Source organism: Leopardus geoffroyi, chromosome A1, assembly GCF_018350155.1.
Source record: "Leopardus geoffroyi isolate Oge1 chromosome A1, O.geoffroyi_Oge1_pat1.0, whole genome shotgun sequence".
NCBI lineage: Eukaryota > Metazoa > Chordata > Mammalia > Carnivora > Felidae > Leopardus > Leopardus geoffroyi.
Window position 1 is genome coordinate 192,649,256 of NC_059326.1, and position 18,572 is coordinate 192,667,827.

The 18,572-nt window shown below is 47.8% G+C and overlaps 1 long non-coding RNA gene across 1 annotated transcript in view; it reads left to right on the forward strand.

The window, feature by feature from the left end:
* Positions 1 to 18,572, forward strand: part of LOC123575769 — a 66,865-nt gene that overhangs the window by 37,580 nt on the left and 10,713 nt on the right. The window lies entirely within an intron of this gene.

The following is an 18,572-nucleotide window of genomic DNA, read 5'->3' on the forward strand; positions in this document are numbered from 1 at the left end:
AAAAACCCTTTTTAAGGAAATGTTGAAACATACAGAAAAGTAGAAAGAATTGTAAACTGAATATGTATTGATCATGTAGATTCAACAATTGTAAACATTTCACCATATTTACCTCATCTCACTATATGTTAAATTTGTGGCTAAACCATTTTAAAGTGAATTACAGATATTCATTCTAACACTTGAGCCCTAAACACTTAGCATGCATTTCCAAAAGCTATAAGAATTCTCCTTCATAACCACAGTAGACTTCACTCACAAAATTAACAATAATTTCCTTATATCATCTAATACCCAATTCATAGTCAAATTCCCCCCATTGTGTAAAAACATGGTCTTTATAGCTTTAAAAGAAAAGTGAACCAAGATACAATCAAGAATCACACGGGGGGCCTAGGTGGATCAGTCAGTTAAGCGTCAGACTTTGGCTCAGGTCATGACCTCAGTTTGTGGGTTTGAGCCCCTTGTCAGTCTCTGTGCTGACAACTCAGAGCCTGGAGCCTGCTTTGGATTCTGTGTCTCCCTCTCTGCCCCTCTCCCGCTTGCACTCGCTCTCTCTCTCTCTCTCAAAAATAAATAAACGTTAAAATAAGAACTTTAAAAAGAATCACATCTCATATTTAGTTGTTGGACTCTTAGATCTCTTTAAATCTAGAACCTCCTCTCCTTGCTTTTGCTTTGTTTTCACGACATTGACCTTTAAGAGATCATGCCAGTTGTCTTATAAATTGTCCCACATTCTGGATTTGTCTGGTTGCTTTTCTGGGTGTTATTTAATGTGTTCCTCTATCCCTGAAATTCCAGTAAACTGCAGCCAGCTCTAAAGACCTGATTATATCTACGCTCAACATTTTCGGCAAGAGCCAAAATAGGTAGAACTGTGAAGTCTACTGCATCCTATTGGGAGGCATGAAATGCTGGTTGTCCCACCACTGGGGATACTGTGTGGTCCCTGGGTTAAGGTGGTGACAGGCAGGTAGAGGAGGAAGCAACTGGGAAGGATGGTTAAGTCTTCACAGTGACGTTTAAAAATTTTTTTTTAAATGTTTATTTATTTTTGAGAGAGAGAGAGACACAGTGTGAGCCAAGGAGGGGCAGCGAGAGAGAAGGAGACACAAAATCAGAAGCAGGCACCAGGCTCTAGCTGTCAGCACAGAGCCCACGCGGGGCTCGAACCCACGAACCGTGAGGTCATGCCTTGAGCTGAAGTCTGGTGCTTAACCGACTAAGCCACCCAGGCGCCCCCACAGTGACATTTGAATAGGGCTTTAAAGGGTGTGTAGGAGCCTACCAGGTGGAGAAAAGGGAAGAGGAAGGGTTTTCCAGGTATACATGCAGGCACAGTGTTGGGAAAGAGAATGATTGGCTTTAGGAAGTAGGAGGTGGTAGCCAAATGTGGTTGAGAGCTGTCATAACAACACCAAGCACTCAGGGTGAGTTTACCATGTTCCAGGAACTATGCTAAGTGACTCATTTAATTCTTCACACAGTCCTATGGAATGGGTACTACCACCCCCATTTTAAGGGTGTGGAGTCACAGTTGAGTGATATGTGGTAACTTGCCTAAGGTCACATAGCTAGAAACAGGCAGACTCGGGATTTGAATCTGGGTGCCTGACTCCTGGGCCTCTGCATTTAAAAATCACCAAGCTCTGTGCTGAGGTGACAGGGCAAAGCAGCTGGGGAGGCGGGTTGGGGGCAGGTGGAGACAGGCCTTCTAGTCACTCTGAGTTGGGTGTTCTTCCCCCCGCAGTGGGGAGCCAGTGAAGGTTTCCGGGTTTGGGCATGGCTGTGTCTAGGAACGCACACCCTGGAACTCGGCCCTGTGAAGGATGAGTGGACAGCTGCTGGGGTGAGCTGTTAGGGGGAAGGGTGGGCGTCCCTTCAGGAGAGCGGGACCCTGGTGAACAGAGATCGAGGGAGGAATTCAAGTGTCTCCCGGACCTGTGCGCGGACCCTCAACTCTCCCGGGCGTCGGAGGGTTGGGGGAAGGGGTTAGAGGTGGGAAGAGGGGGTGGGGTGGGCTAGGTTCTGCGGGACGCCTGCAGCCTTCCCGTGGGCACGCAGCCACCGGGGCGAGCTGGAGCCGGCTGGGCGCGGCACTCCGGGACCCCAGCGCCCTGCGAGCCGCCCCGGTTTCCACCGCATCGTCTCCCCGTCCCAACAACTGGTCGGCCACATCGCGGTGAGTCGTGAGTGGCAAAGACCGGGTGGAGGGACCAGCTTTAACCTCCGAGAGCCAGCGGGCGGGGGGGAGCGACGGGCCCAGGATCAGTCAGATCTCAGCAGAGGCAGGACTAGAAGTTGCGTGGTGCCTCTTAATTCTAAATCCGCTTCTTTTTCAGGATGGAGTCTATTTCAGAATCAAAGAGGGATCAAGACAAAACCGCTTTGGACTAGCCACTGGGAATGCCAAACACTCTGGGGACTACCTCCTTTTTAAAATTTATTATCTCCCCATTTGAGGAAGCCTCTCTCAGGGACGGGGCGGCCACAGAAGCGGGGGTTCCGGGCAGACCCCTGGCTGGCTCCTGTGGCACAGCCCCTCAGCCAGTGCGTCTGTCATCCCCTCCTGGCCTCCGTGTCCCGAGGGGCACGACCAGTCGGGGAGGTGGGGGTGCCCACCGTGTTGGGGACTCCCAGCTATCTGGGCTCTGGCTGTTCTCCCTTCAGCCTAGACAGGGAAGGTGCGGGGATGGAGTGGAACTGCTCTGGGGCCAGGCTGCCTGGTTCAAATCTCTGCCCTCACTCACCAGCCGTGCAACCTTGAGCTGAGCACTTTCCCTCTCTGTGCTTCTATTTTTTCAAAAAGTTTTTTGAAAATATTTTTAATGTTTATTTTGGAAAGACAGAGAGAGACAGAGCACAAGCAGGCGTGGGGCGGAGAGAGAGGGGGACACAGAATCTGAAGCAGGCTCCAGGCTCTGAGCTGTCAGCACAGAGCCCCACTGAGGGGCTTGAAGTCACAAACTGGAAGATCAGGACCTGAGCCAAAGTCGGACGCTTGACCGACAGAGCCACCCAGGCACCCCCTATTTTTTCATTTTTAAATTGGTGAAAATAACAGTGCTTCCTAGGGTTTGGTATGAGGATTAAGTAACATAAGTATTCAAGAGCCTAGCAAGGTGCTTGCCACATGATAAAGGCTGGTTATTATTTTTATTTTTTAAATGTTTATTTATTTAGTGCATGGGGGGGGGGGCACAGAGTGAGGGAGAGAGAAAATCCCAAGCAAGCTCCATGCAGAACCCCAAACCAGACTCCATCTGATCTGACTAACCCATGAGATCATGACCTGAGCTGAAATCAATTGTCCCACACTTAACAGACTGAGCCACCCAAGGTTCCCCAAGCTGGTTATTATTATTAATCTGGGAGTCGGGAGGCTTGGATGCCTGGCACTCATTTACCTATGAATAGGACAAACATTCCAGATCCTGAATAAAACCTGCCTCCTCCACAAAGTCCACCCAGATTAACTGCACTGTTTAAAGCCTTCCTTGATTCACAGAATCTAAAGCACAGCTGACATGATCTAAACTAACTATAACTGGGGTGGGGAAGAGCAGCCTGGTTACCCCCTTCCCCACAGCACTAACCTAGACTCAGAAAGCTTGGGGGTTGTAGTGCAGCCCCCCACTAGCTACTTACTCGGATAACTCAATTCATCTTTGTGATTCAGTATCCTCTTTCAATTGGGGGTAATAATTCCTCTTTTATCTGTCTTGCAAGATAAAAAATTCAGATTCCTGACTACTTTGAGAATGGAAGGAAACAAGCATATAAAATGTTTTTTTCAAAGCATATTTAATAACCCAGAAAAATGATGCCAACATGCAATGTTTACTTCTCCGTTGTAAATTTCTTATTTAAATTTTTTACAGAAAGATGCATTATTATATTCTCACGGTAAAACATTCATGGGATAATGTTCATCAAAAAAGGGCAATCAACTGTATATGAAATGTGACCCCTACTTCATTTTTTAAAAGTATAAATACACTGAAAAAGATAATAAAGGTGGGGCGCCTGGGTGGCTCAGTCCATTAAACATCCGACTTCAGCTCAGGTCGTGGTCTCGGGAGTTCGAGTCCCTCATCTGGCTCTGTGCTGACAGCTTGGATCCTGGAGCCTGCTTCAGATTCTGTGGCTCCCTCTCTCTGCCCCTCCCCTGCTCGTGCTCTCTCTCTCTTTCAAAGAATAAATAAACATTAAAAAAATTAAAAAAAATAAAAATAAAAATAAAGGTAAGGAAATCCACCAGCATATTAACAGAGTTACCTCTGGGTGGCAGGATTACTGATGATTACCTTCACCTCTATTTTTCTAAATTTTCCTTTTTCTAATAAGTATACGAGTTTTGTAAACAGAAGAAAACGACAGTTTTTTTTTTTAAATGTGTTTGAAAACAATCAAGGCCAAGCAAAAGCAAGTTAGAGGTCACCTATGTGTGAGTAATCAGAAACCTTTTAAGATTAATATTCTGCCTTTAGGAAGAACCCTGTCTCCTGACCATGGGTCAGTCCACGTTTTATCTTCTTTGAAAGCCCCATGCAGAGCTCCCCACTCTCTTGGCTTCCAGAACTTCACCAGCCTCCTTGGCCCAGAGTTCCTGCTTATGAAGTCAGGCCTGGCTTGGCCAGGGCAGCTGTGGGCTGTGCTCTGTGGAGTCGTAGAAGACCCTGAAATCCCGGCCATTACCGGCTCACTTAGTTAACTGAGGAGGCCTGTTATTTACCAGTTCAAAAAAAGAGCTGGGGCATTCGTGCTCCCTCACTTTGGGTTATTATGCCTTTTCTGGGTGTTCTTTACAGGCCATGAGGAACTTCTGAGTCCCCCCACAGCTTTACTGTGATTTACAGCTAAAGGTTTACAGCTCAAAAACCTTCAATGGCTTCTCATTTCCTTCAGTTGGTATTTGCCAACTTCCTTAGTCTGGCATTTCAATGCCTGTACCCTCTGAACCAAGTTTCCTTACATCTCCAGTGGGTCAATCAAATGGTCTTCCAGCCAGCTGCACAGTGGGCCACGAAGGAAGAGTAATGAGCAAGGAAAGCTGGGTGTAAGAACGCACTGGGGAAAGGTAGGGGCTGTGGTGAACTCCAGCAAGCACAGACTTTGCAAAGGGACTGTCACTTTTCAGTGCCAGTCAATTGTTCGTTGGTGGCATCTTCCAGTTTTTTAAAGAAGATCAGGAAATCCGGATCTTTATGTGAAATCTCATGATTTTTAAAAAAATATTGGCAGCTAATTCACAAAACACATTTAGCCAGTCTGCTGATGGTAATTTGTGACTGGTCATAGGAACACACTGAACTCTTCTCTCTCTCTATACCTTTGCTTTTGCTGTTCCCACTGCCAAGAACACCGTCCCACTCATCTGAATCTGGTGAACTCCACCTATTCTGTCAGGTCCAGCTAAAACACCTCTTCCATGAGCACCCCTGGATGACCTCTGCTGGAAGGGACATCTTCCTCCTTGGGGCTGCACCAGTCACTCAGCTCTGTGCCTGTCCATCTCATGCCATAGCTATTTCCACGAGTCCGATCTCCCCTGGTAGATAATGAGCTCCTGAAATATTCGACAAATATTTATGGAGCACCTGCTTTGTTGCAGGCACCAGGCTAAGCACTGGGAATCCAGAACTAGATGGATAGACGTTGCCTTGATGGAATATAGAGTCTACTACAGGGGGAAGATTTTAAATAAACCATTCCCAAGATACCTAATTCCAATTGTGATGAGTTTTATGAAGTTAAGAAAGTTTATAAAGGAGCTTAATCCAGGCAGGAGGATTAAGCAGGTCACGAGGCAGCTTGGGGGAAGGAAGCATTAGCACTCGGGCTGCTACATAAGGTTGTATAGTTTGTATACTGCACAAAGGTAACCAGCTGAGAGGGCAGGCGAGAGCTGCTTGCTTGCCCAAGCTGTGCCCTTTTCTAATTTGCAGAAAGGCAGGGGACAGTGTTTAGTTCCTCTGACCCCCCGACCTCCCTCCCCCACCCAGCCAAAAGCTGCTCTAAATAAACGTAGAATCTAAGTAAAAATGGTGACTTCCCTATTTAGGTGCAGCCTCAAGAGATGGAACCGTTCTCCCTTTCCACCAGAATATACCCCCGAAATCCTTACTTGAAAGATTCTGGGGGTCAAGGAGGGCATCTCTGAGGAAGTGACATTGGAACTGAGGCTGCAGGATAAGAGGCCAGGCAGGTAGAAGTATGAGGAACAACAGCACGTGCCAGGCCTCTGAGGAAAGTACTGTGGCAGACACCTAATAAATGTCCAGCATGAGACAGAGAGGGGAAGGACAGCAAGGGGTGGGCTGGGTAGTGATCATACCATGCATGGCCTAGAAGGCCATATTAGGGGGGTTGATTTTTATCCTGAAATGTCTTATATACTCCCCCTCTCGAACCATGCTACTGATGGGTGTCACCGCTCATGGGCAGGCCCATAGAGTGCACGATACCAGAAACTACCTTTACAGAGCATCCATCATGAACCATACACTATGCTGGCGCCATGTGTCCAGTCCATTCTTCCTTTCCCAGCCTCCTAAGGAAGTAAGTATTCTCAGTATTCTCTGATTCCAATTGCACAGATGAAGAAAACTGAGGCCCACAGAGGATGAGCCGTCTGCCCAACATTACCTGGCTACTCGGGGGTGGGCAGGGATCTACGCCCAGGTCTGTGGGATTCTGAGCCCCTCCTTTGGGTTACCATGTAGCAATGACCCTCATGAATAAACAGAAGGCACAAGGAGTCCAGAGCCTTTGCCGGTCCGAGTGGGGACTCGGGGCATGCAGTATTGGCATCACCTGGAAACTTGTCAGAAGCGTAGGCTTTGCAAGTTCTATCCCAGTACCACTGACTTAGAATCTGCATTTTACAAGACCCCTGTACACATCACAGGCTGAGAAGCACTAGAAAGCAATCCAAGCAATAATAACCCTTCCACAACAGCCTAGTGTCTCGCAGGCCAGGTCTCCTGTGACTTGAAAACAGCTTATTATAACCAAATTTGTCAGAATTGCCAACTGTTCCATCCATCCACCTGCCCCAGTTTTGCCTTCTGTTTTGACTCCAAGAGAAAGACTATTAGAATATACCATCAACTCCAAGGAGGGGTTTCTGCTCAATTTCTTACTATGATCTCACCCAGGAATAAATATAAAGCTGTTTGACCCTTCTCCGGGCTAATTTCTGCTCCGAATCATCTTCCATTGGGGGCCCACTCTGACCCCCAGATCATGTTCTGGGACCCACCTTTTCACAAGACAATTCCCTTTCTCTGTCTGCATATCTGAGGAGGCAAAATGGCATGTCAGAAAAGATTAATGGGTGAGAAAAAGCTGGAATCTCTTTAGCATTAAGGCCACATGTTCTGTGACTCTGGGAAACTTCCACCTCCACTTCCTCACCGGCATCTGAGAAATGGGTAGCTTGGACAGAACTAGGAGTCGCTAGATCAAGGGTTTGGCAGGTAACATAAAGGAAGTTGAGTGGCCTAGGTGACATAGAAAAGGATAGAAGGAGATGAAACAGAAATAGTGGGGACTGTGGCAATGACTGAAGGCAATGCCCTGACTAAAAAAGGCAGCTACACCTAGCATTAGGCAACTGTTGTCCTGGGAAATAGGGGTCCAGTGTTGTTATGGATTCTAATTTCTCAAGTGTTGCGAATCTGATTTTCCCACTCTGTGAAATATCATATGGTTTTTCAATGCTGGCATCTGGCTAAAAATTAGACACTCTGTGGGTCACATAAGAGATCAGGAGCACGGCACATCTGCCCGTGGGCCGCCAGCTTGAGATGCTTGGCCTGGATGCCATCCTAATGTGGTAAGCTTAGGACTCCATTCTACATGTAGCTCTTTTAGAAAGCCGCAAAGCGGCTGCTGCAAGAGCGGCCGAATCCGCGCCCTCCGGGGCTGGCCGCCCCTCCCCACCGCGGCCCCGGCCCCCATCGGTGCCCCCTCCCAGGCCTCTCCGGCAGAGGGGCTTGCACGGGGACTCCGACCCGTTCGCGGTGGCGGTGATGGGGCGCACGACGTCGCTTTCTTCGCACTCTCCCTACCTGCTCGCCCGCTGCCGCCGTACGCCGCAGCGATGACTCAGCCTCCGGCGGCCCTGGCGCGGCGGGGGAGGGGCGAGGGCGAGGGTGGGGAGGGGAGGGAGGAGGAAGGAGGGTAGACGGGAAAGGGAGGGGGCTGAGAGGCGGCAGAGGAGGGAGGAGGGAGGAGAGGGGCGGAGCAGAGGGGAAGGAGGGGGAGAGGCGGAGAGGAGGAGTGGGAGGGCGGAGAGGAGGGGTGAGAAGAGAGAAAGGGGCGGGGCTCCGGGAGGCCGAAGCCCCGCCCCCCCGCTGCTGGGGGCCTGCGGACAGCTGGCTAGCAGGGTGCGGGAAGCGGGGTGGAGAATAGTGGAGGGGCGCGGCTGGGAGGAGAAGGGAGGGTCGTATGCTACCCCCCATTGATCCCCTCTCTCGAAAGCGCTTGTGGAAGTACACCCCTAGCCACACCCACAGGCCACCCTTGCCCTTGCTGGAGCAGTGCCAGGGAATGCACCTTTAGCCACGGACCTTTTAAAAGTGAGCACCTTCAGGTGGGGGCCTTGAGTCCTGGGCAGTTAGAGACCGAGATGAAGGAGCCGGAGCCCTGCATCCTGGGGCCTTGCGGGTGAGAGAAAACCACGTCGCCTATCCACAAGTGCAAATTTAAAGGGAGAAATGATCTAGTGGCACATTGTGCTGGGCTTACACAAGTAAGTAGCTGGAAACACAAGGTGGGATTTGGAAGGTGCCCTAAGGAAGTTTCCCTAGCAACTTTCTGATAATATAAATGAATCTATGAATGAATAAAACGTGCTGTGGGAACATACTTGTGTGTCTATGAGGGGCTAATTTTTTTTTAAATGTCTTTATGTGTGTTCATGTGTGTTTGGGAGGATGTATAGGAGTGTGTGTGTGTCTTGGGTGATGTATGTACTCGTATGTTTATGCATGTAAGTGCATTGATAGCTGCGTATGCATCCGTGTGCCCAGAATGTGTCTTTGTGTATATGTATAGGTGTTTAGGTGCCTTAATATTAAACTTGTGTGTCGATGAGATCTAGGGGCACGCCTGAGTTTATATGTAAATATATATATGTACAAGAATTTATATATTTGTGTATGTGACTACGTACTCCTTGGGTGTGTATTGCTTTTATGTGTCAATGTCATATGTGGGCAGGGCCGGGGAGCGGGAGAGCATGTGTCTTGGTGAGACTGTGTTATGGTGATGTGTCTGTGTGTATGAGAATACATTTTGAGTCTGACCAGGGCTCCAGTATGTCTTGAGGCTGCAAGTGTGTGTCTGTGTGTATGAATGAGAACGTATGTGTTTTTCGGAGTCTGTATGGATGTGACTATGTGTGTGTCTTGATGTATCTCTGTAGCTATCCTGCGGATTCCGTCTGAGATAAGGAGCATGTGATTCTTTGTTTCTAGTTTTATTGAAAAATAATTAACACACATTATTGTGTAAGTTGAAGGTGTGCAGCATGATGGCTTGATTTACATATATTGTGAAATGATTGCCACAATAGGTTCGGCTAACATCCATCTTCTTACGTAGATACAATTAAAAGAAAAGAAAGAAGAAAAAAGGAAAAAAAAATTCTCCTTGTGGTGAAAACTCTTAGGATTTACTCGTAACAATGTTCTGAGGTATCATACAGGAGTGTTAGCTATAGTCATCATGTGGTACATTACATCCCTAGTCTAACTGGAAGTTTATATTTTTTGGACCACCTTCCTCCATTTCCCCCTCTGCCCCCCACTTTGGTAACCACGAGTCTGATCTCTTTTTCTATCAGTTGTTTTTTATTTTTGTTTTTAGAGTCCACATTTAAGTGAGATTATACAGTATTTATGTTTCTTTGACTTATTTCACTTAGCATAATGTCTTCAAGATCCAGCCAGGTTGTGGCAAATGATAGGATTTCCTTGTTTTTTTTAAAGATCATGTGATTTTTTTTTTTTTTTTACTGTTTATTTATTTTTGAAAGATGGAGCGTGAGCAGGGGAGGGGCAGAGAGAGAGAGAGAGAGACAGAATCTGAAGCAGGCTCCAGGCTCTGAGCTGTCAGCACAGAGCCCCATGAGAGGCTCAAACCCACGAGCTGTGAAATCATGAACTGAGTGGAAGTCAGATGCTTAACCAACTGAGCCACCTAGGTGCCCCACGGGTAATTCTTTAAGTTTACATCTTTATTTTGAGGGGGGAAGGGACAGGGAGGGAGGGGGACAGAGGATCCAAAGCAGGCTCTCAGCTGTCAGCACAGAGCCTGACGTGGGGCTCGAACCCACAAGCCTTGAGATTGTGATCTGAGCCGAGGGCAGACACCGAACAGACTGAGCTACCCAGGCGCCCCATGGCCATGTGATTCTTAAGGGTTGAGCTAGTGGAGGTGCTTCTTGGAGGAAGAGGCCCTTGGCGGGCATGGGGTGGGGAGCGTGGAAGTAGGAAAAAGATCTGGTTGTGCCAGCCCAGTGACCATCCAGAGTAGTGACAGGTTGGGCCAACAATGTAGGCTAAAGCAAGACCTTGAATGCCAAAATGATTCTTTGCAGCCTCCTTGGGCCCTCCCAGGTGCTTGGTCTGTTTCTCTAGTGGCCTCTTCACTGTTTATCTTGCCAGTGCTCTTCTGCAGAGTGCACGTCCTTGGTAATTAACAATAGCAACATTATGGTGCACTCACTGTATGCTAGACCCCCAAAGTCATGAATGGGCATTGGTTCAGTTCTGTGAGGCAGAAATCTAATATCCCCAGTTTTACAGAGAGGAAACTGAGTTGGTCAAGTGCCTATTCCTGTTTACACAGCTAAGAAGGTGCCTCTGGTGCCTCGGACTCCAGAGGCCGCCTCCTTCTCAACTGCTAGACCAGGGTCTTGCAAGCTCGGCATTATTAGCATTTGAGGCCAGATAATCCAGTGATGCGGGGCTGCCCTGGGCACTGTGGGATGTCCAGCAGCATCATCAGTCTCTACACACTGGATGCCAGTAGCAACTCCCTCCCCAGTTGTGACAAGCAAGATGTCTCCAGATAGTTCCAAATGTCGGGACGTCTGGGTGGTTCAGTCGGTTGAGCGTCCGACTTCAGCTCAGGTCATGATCTCGCGGTCTGTGAGTTCGAGCCCCGCGTCGGGCTCTGTGCTGACATCTCAGAGCCTGGAGCCGGGAGTCTGCTTCTGCTTCTGTGTCTCCCTCTCTCTCTGCCCCTAACCCACTCGCATTCTGTCTCTGTCTCTCTCAAAAATAAATCAACATTAGATAGTTCCAAATGTCCCCTGGGGACAGAATCACCCCTCCTCCCCGACTGAGAACCACTGCCCCCCTGGATAAATGTTTCCTGACGGGCTGCACTGTCTCCACCAGGTCCAGTGGCTGCAGCTGTCACGGCGACCCTCATTTTCATGCAGGTAGCCCCTTCCCTTTGCCACAAACAGAAGGTTTACCAGCTGCGCCACCTTGTTCAGCAACTGAAACTCTATGCACCCCAGCCACAGAAAGCTTGGCACTTCAGTGATACTTCTACAGACCTTATTATTATCATTCAAGTCACAGGGGTTTCCTGGGGTGCGAATGTGGAGAAAGAAGGCCCCACGCCAGCCAGCTCTCTCTGGCCCAGAGCTATAGACGCTGCTGCTGCTTCTGCGAGTTTGCTTTCCTGGTTCAGTGAGAATACAATGCTATAGTGCTGAGCCAAAACTGGTCCCGTTTGACGCTATCATCATTATGCAGTTTCATTTTTGCAAATAAAACAGCCTGACTCTCCCCACCAGCAGAGCCTGGTTTTAACGAGCAAGAGCTACGTTACAGCCAGAGCAGGTGCTCAGGAAGGGCAAGGTGGAGCCATTAGCAGGGCTCTCGGCCTGTCCAGGCCTGGGCAGGGCATCCATGCTGCTGGGCAAGGGACTGGATGGCAGCTGGAGGGGAGAGCCGTAGCAGTGCCAGGCAAGCAGGAGGCCTCAGGCTCCTGCTACAGACAAGACAGAGGCGACAACACCCGCAGAGGACTTTCACACCACTCCAGTCTCTGGCACTCCGGAAACTTTCATCTCTTGCCTGTGTGTTCCTGTACTGTGCTATCTCTCCCTGCACTCCTATTCTCCTGCAATCCCCGCAGTGTTCTATGTTCACAGGGCCTCCGTCCATTTCCTCTTGGGGGGCTGTAGAGCAAGGTGGTTAAAGATGGAGGTTCTGGCACCTCATTACCTGAGTCTGTGTGACCTTGGGCAAGGCACTTCACCTCTCTGTGCCTCAGCTTCCTCATGTCTAGAGTGGGGATACTGAGAGGCCCTATCTGGTAGGGCTAAATGAGATAGTACACGTAAAGGATACAAGACATCTACTGAGCCCTGAATAAATAGCAGCTACCACTATTGCTGTGATTCTTGATGAACAATGAATGCAAATGAGCACTTATTTATTTGCCAGGCCCTGTGCTAAGCCCCGGACAATTTTTTTCTCATTGGATCCCTTCAACAGCTCTGGAAGGAAAGTGCTATTATTAGCCTCACAGCAGAGAAAGGAAGCTCAGATACCATGATGCTAAGTGACTTACTCAGGGTGACAGAGCTAAGATGAATCTGAACCTGAGTGTTGTCACTGCAAAGTCTAACCACCCTGATCTTCTCCGCTGAAAGCAGATTTCTCCATAGGAAGGGGGGCTCCTCTCCAGCTCGGGTGTGCAGAGGAAATATGGGAGGCATGGAGAAGGCAGGGAGGTGCCTGGGCAGAAGGAGGGGGTCGGCTTAAAAGTTGCCCTTTTTCAGCTTTCGATGAAATCCCTAGCACAGTGGACTGTGGTCTCATGACCTCCGAGGGGTGGTGCCAAGTTTTTATCAGTGTATGAAGTTTATTTTTATTCCGAGCCAGGGTATATATTGTTCTGGTGCTTTTTGTTTGAATTGGGTTGTAGGAAAGGTACAGAACGCCATCACAGGGACAGACGGAAGGCCCGTTTTAGAGCTGATGCCAGAGAAAGATGGGGTGCTTATCAGGAGCTGTGAGAACGTGGCCAGGTGAGCGTATAAGAGAGGATGGTCTGTGCCGAAGTGTTCTTCCAACTCTCGGGGACCAAGAGAGTCATGTGGCAATTGTTTTGTTTTCCTTTAAAGATATCCAAGGTATCATTTTTCCTTGTGCTGTGATTGTGTAATTGTATTAGTTACCTATTGCTATGTAGCAAACGATCCCAAACCTTAGTGGCTTAAAACAATTATTTATTATCTCCCAAGTTCCTGTGGATCAGGAATTCAGGAGTGAGTTAGCTGCACAGGCTCTGGCTTGGAGTCGCTCATGGAGTACTAAGGTAGGTGCTAGCATAGATCTTTTGTAAAAGCAAAGTGGCATAATGCAACCTTTCCAAAAGTAAGGGACGACTATATATGGACATACGATTAGTTAACTATGTCCCCTATTGTTGTGTACTCGGCTTCTAAGTTTTTCTTGTTACCAATGAGGTTTCAGTGAACATCTTTGGAGCCCGGAGCTCATCACGTGCCGAGGGCTGTCCTAGGTACCTATTGTTTGTGTACCTCATTTAATCCTTCACCAGACAAAGGAAACTCAGCCAGACAACGACACTTTCAGGCTTTTGTCTAACTCAGAGTGCTTTTTAAGGATGGAGAATCCCTTGTTTTCTCAGCCCTAAAGTTCTTTATTCCACTAGGGCCCCTGAGGAGTACTTATCTTGCACTCTGCAAACCTGTGTTTAAAAAAAGGACAGGTCCTGGGGCGCCTGGGTGGCTCAGTTGGTTAAGCATCTGACTTCGGCTCAGGTCATGATGTTATGGTTTGTGAGTTCGAGCCCCGCGTCGGGCTCTGGGCTGACAGCTCAGAGCCTGCTTCAGGTTCTGTGTCTCCCTCTCTCTCTCTCTGCCTCTCCCCCAGTTGCACTCTGTCTCTCTGTCTCAAAAATAAATAAACAATAATAATAATAATAATAATAATAAGGACAGCTTATCACTAGGCTCATAGTAGGTAGGGCCCACCAGACATGGCCCTGTAGCAGGCAGGATAGGCCAGGTTATGCTGCAGTGACAAACAACCCCGAGATAAGGGCTTAAGGCATTCGTCATGGGATTGCCATAGGTTCTGTTGTGTGTTGTCCCCAACCTGAACACTGCCAGTTGCTGTTCCAGGAGGCAAGAGAGAATGTAGTCAAAGGCACACTGGCTCCTCAAGCTTCGGAAGTGACTTGTTACTTCCTCTCACATTTTTTTTTTTTTTTTTTTTTTTTTTTTTTGATGAAGCAAATCCTATAGGCTTAACTCTAAAGGGGAAGGGACGTGTGTTCTCCCGTGTGCCCCAAGTGGAGAGAACTGGAATATTTGGTGAACAGCACGGATGACTGCCACAGGCCTTGTCCTCTGTTGATCACTGAAAACAGTCTGGCAATCCTAACCACATTTTGGAATAACGAAGTCCAGGCCAGGAGTGCCCAGGGGTCTCTTAGCATTCCGTCCCTGAGGAAAGACCCTTGCCTGTAAACCCCCTCTTGCCCATACTGTGAAGCCCAGCTGCCTTGAATCTCTGGGGCCCCAGGATATAAGGAGAACAGAGGAGTCTGGGTCCAGGGACACAGTTGGATCCCACCCGTGACCAGGGGTACGGTGATGGAGCTCTGAATTCTGAACTGTATTTGTCAGAGTGACCATGGGTCTGTGCTGTTGGGTAGTAGAAAGGGCATTTGACTCCTCTGTGACCTTGGAAACGTCATCTGGAAACAACCTACAAGGACCTCAAAGGGGAATGGATATACCAGCTAGAATACTAAACACTAAAGAGAAATGATTCCGAGTATATATGTATGCAGATATACCTAGAAAACATAATGCTGAGAAGGGAGGGAAAAAAGCAAGTGGTGGAATGATATGATATGTGCAGTTTGATGCCATTTATGTAATTTTGAAATACATATGCTAAACAATACTGCCCATATTGTGTTTTGCATACGATAGTTGATAGTGGATAGTGGGCTGGCTGAGGGGCCGTGGGGAAGAGGGACGGGGCAGAGATGGGGGCAAACGGGGCATTGAATCTATTTGTAATTTAAAAAATAAAAACACAGGATTAAGCAAATATAACTAATTCTTAACAGTTGTCAATTCTGAGGAGGAGACTTGGATGTTTGTAATATTACTGTTTGTATTTTTTGTGTGTTTTTAGAATGCAAGCTTGTGTTTTTAGAAGGCTCATCTTCCTAGGTCTCAGTTTCCCCATCTCTAAAATAAGGTAGTTCATCTAGAACAGTGGATGGGTATCAATAACAGGACTTCGCAGACCAATGAAATTGCAGGCAAAAAAATGGAAACAGGGATGTCCATTAAAAAATTTTCCCAGAATAGATTTTAAAAAATGAATGATCTATTCTGATCATGATTTCAGAGAAAGAACACTAATGTGAAACTAGTGGGAAGGACACAATCACAGCATAGAGAGTTGAATAAGATTTTAGTCTTGTTTTCCAGTAACTTAGTGAAAGAAACACGTACTCACTGTAGAACATTTGGAAAATGTATTACTAACAGAATAAAAATTACCCATCTTTATTCTTAACACCCAGAGGGGGTAATTACCATTAACATTTCAGCTCTTTCTTCACAGTATTTATTAAACAGATCTAGTGGGTGTATTTGTAATTTATATGTGGCTTCTGTGCCTTCTTATTGTAAAAGCAATACATTAATGGAAATTTAGAAAAAAAAAAACAAAAGGAAATGGAGACATTAATATTAATAGGCTTTCTCCCATATTAATTTTTCTCATCTCACCTTAAATCAAAGAAAACTTCCACAAATAGGTGTTTAGAAATAATAATAAGAAAGAACAATAATAAATGGTATTTGTTGAGCCTTCCTATGTGCCAAACCTTGTGCTAAAAGCTACAGAGGGCTCATCCCACTTTGTCCTCACCACAAGCCTGAAGTGGAAACTATTATTGCCCCATTTTACAGATATGGAAGTTGAAGTTCAGAAAAGTGAAGTAAAAGCTTGCTCAGGGGCACCTGGGTGGCTCAGTCGGTTAAGCCTCCAACTCTTGATTTCAGCTCAGGTCATGATCTCATGGTTTCGTGGGATCTAGCCCCGCATCAAGCTCTGCACTACAGCGTGGAGCCTGCTTCGGATTCCTTCTCTGCCTTTCTCTTTCTCTCAAAATAAATAAATAAACACACAAAAAAATTTTGCTCAAAGTTACACATCTGGAACCCGACGTACAGAGAGGTTAAGCAAACCGTGTCAGTTCCCACTTTACCTCCAGGTGATTTGTTCTCTGCCTACCCTGTGCCCTGAGAACCTGCAGGTAGCCTGCCCTGAGTCTGAAGTTCAGTCCAAGGTCAGGGGACAAAGGGGCAGGTCCCAGTGACATGCAGTCAGGGGTGTGGTGGCCCCAACCAGAGGCTTCTCTGAGAGGTGCTCTTGGGGCTCAGCAATGGGGGTAGAACTTGTTCTTCTAATCAGCCAAGGCCATCTAGTCCTCTCTCTGAATCAGCCCCGGGGGGGGGGCTTTGGTCCAGGGTCAGCCCACCCAGGAGTCCTTGGGAGATCTCAGATTAGCCTGCTCATGAACTGTCCTGTCTTCAGGTTTGGTCCCCAACTCCTGTGTCTCAAGAACCAGGCAGGGGCACCCTTTATTCCTTCACGTTCATTCATTCACCTGCTCTGGACAGCACGCCTGCCCCATGCCAGGTGCTGCGGTGAGTGTTGGGGGTCTGCTGAGGGTCAAGAAGAAGAGATTCCTGCCCCCACAGGGTTCAGTCTTGGGAAGAGAGTTTACAGGTAGAAAGAGAGATGGCCCTAGGTGCCTGCCGTTTGCTCTCGGCACTGGTTCCAGACAGGCGACCTTCAGTCCATCTGTGGGCAGACTGGGACAGCACATGCCGCTGGGCCGCTGGGCCTCTGGGCCGCTGGGCGCAGGGGTGGTGAAGCCCGAAGCTCACACAATCTTAGGAGCCTTCCTTAGGAAGACGAGTGCAAGACACGCAATTCTAGGTATGAAATTAGTGCCAACGGGAATGTTTACTTAGCACGCGAGAAGAAAGCACAGCAAATAACACAGTTTTTAAAGCGACCAATTCCGCAAACATCACAAAATCCAAATAAATAACACTTTTACTAATCAGCTGCCCGACACACCTCTGTTATATTTCATCTTACATTTTTGGCCCCACACCCTCTGATCACTGTGTGAATGCATTTTGAGGGCCCCTCCCAGGGGAAGTGTGAGAGCTAGTGAGGAGCTCTGACAGGTTTAAGCTTCGTTAGCTTTTTACTAAACCCTATATTTAATTCTCTACTTCATTGAATCCTCAGAACAATCCTATTTTGTAGGCACCGTGATTACCCCATTTCAAAGATAGAGCAACTGAGGCTTAGAAGGGCACTGGGTTGTCCCCGGTCATCTGCTCTCCACCGTGACCTTCACGCTATCTTGTCCTACATACCTTGGGTTTGGTGAATAAACTCAGACACATCCCCAGCCCAAAGTGCTCCCACACTAGAAAGAGAAGGCAAGATTTGAAACTTGGAAAAAATCAAGTGCTATTTTTTTTTAATGTTTATTTTATTTTTGAGAGAGAGAGAGAGAGAGAGAGAGAGAGCAGGGGAGGGGCAGAGAGAGGGAGACACAAAACTGGAAGTAGGCCCCAGGCTCCACACTGTCAGCACAGAACCCAACACGGGGCTCGGATTCACAAACCGTGAGATCATGACCTGCGCTGAAGTCAGAGGCTTAGCCGACTGAGCCACCCAGGCCCCCCTGAAGTGCTATTATAAGGCCGAATATGTTACATGCCCCTACAACCCTTCCCTTTTTCCATCCAGAGCTTATTAACCTCTACCTCCTCCAGGAAGCCCCCAGGATTCCATGGGCCCACTCTGGCCCCTTCATAGTTCCCTCTCTGGGACGCATCTTCCCCAAATGGGAAATGATAGAAGGTGTCTTTCAACCATAGAATTACAGGATTCTGTTTTTATTTTTTGAGAGAGCCTTGAATCCTATGGGTCCAGCATTAACGGTGTAGGTCCACCCCATCCAATCTATCACCAACCCCTATACCCTCTCTGACCACTGCTCCTGGCCCCCAGTTACAGCCCCGACCAAGCTGCCATCCTTCCTCCCCTGGATTATGGCGACAACGTCAGTCTTCAAATGGCTGCCTGAGCATCTCCTCGCTAACAGCAAGGAGCCTGCTTGGGATTCTCTCTCTCCCTCTCTCTCTGCCCCTCCCCTGCTCGTGCCTATGTGTGCCCACATGCTCTCTCTCTCTCAAAAATAAATAAATAAACTTAAAAAAAATTGATAAAAATAGAATAGGAGCAGCTGGCTTAGAAGAACATACAACTCTTGGTCTCAGGGTTATGAGTTCAAGCCCCATGCTGGGTGTAGAGGTTACTAGAACAAGCAAACAAACAAACAAATTAAAAAATAAAATAGAATAAAGACAACGACCCTACATGGCTTCCGTGCTCTCGGACCCCAGCTCATCTTTCTCTCCTGCACTCTGCCCTTACCAGTCCCACTGA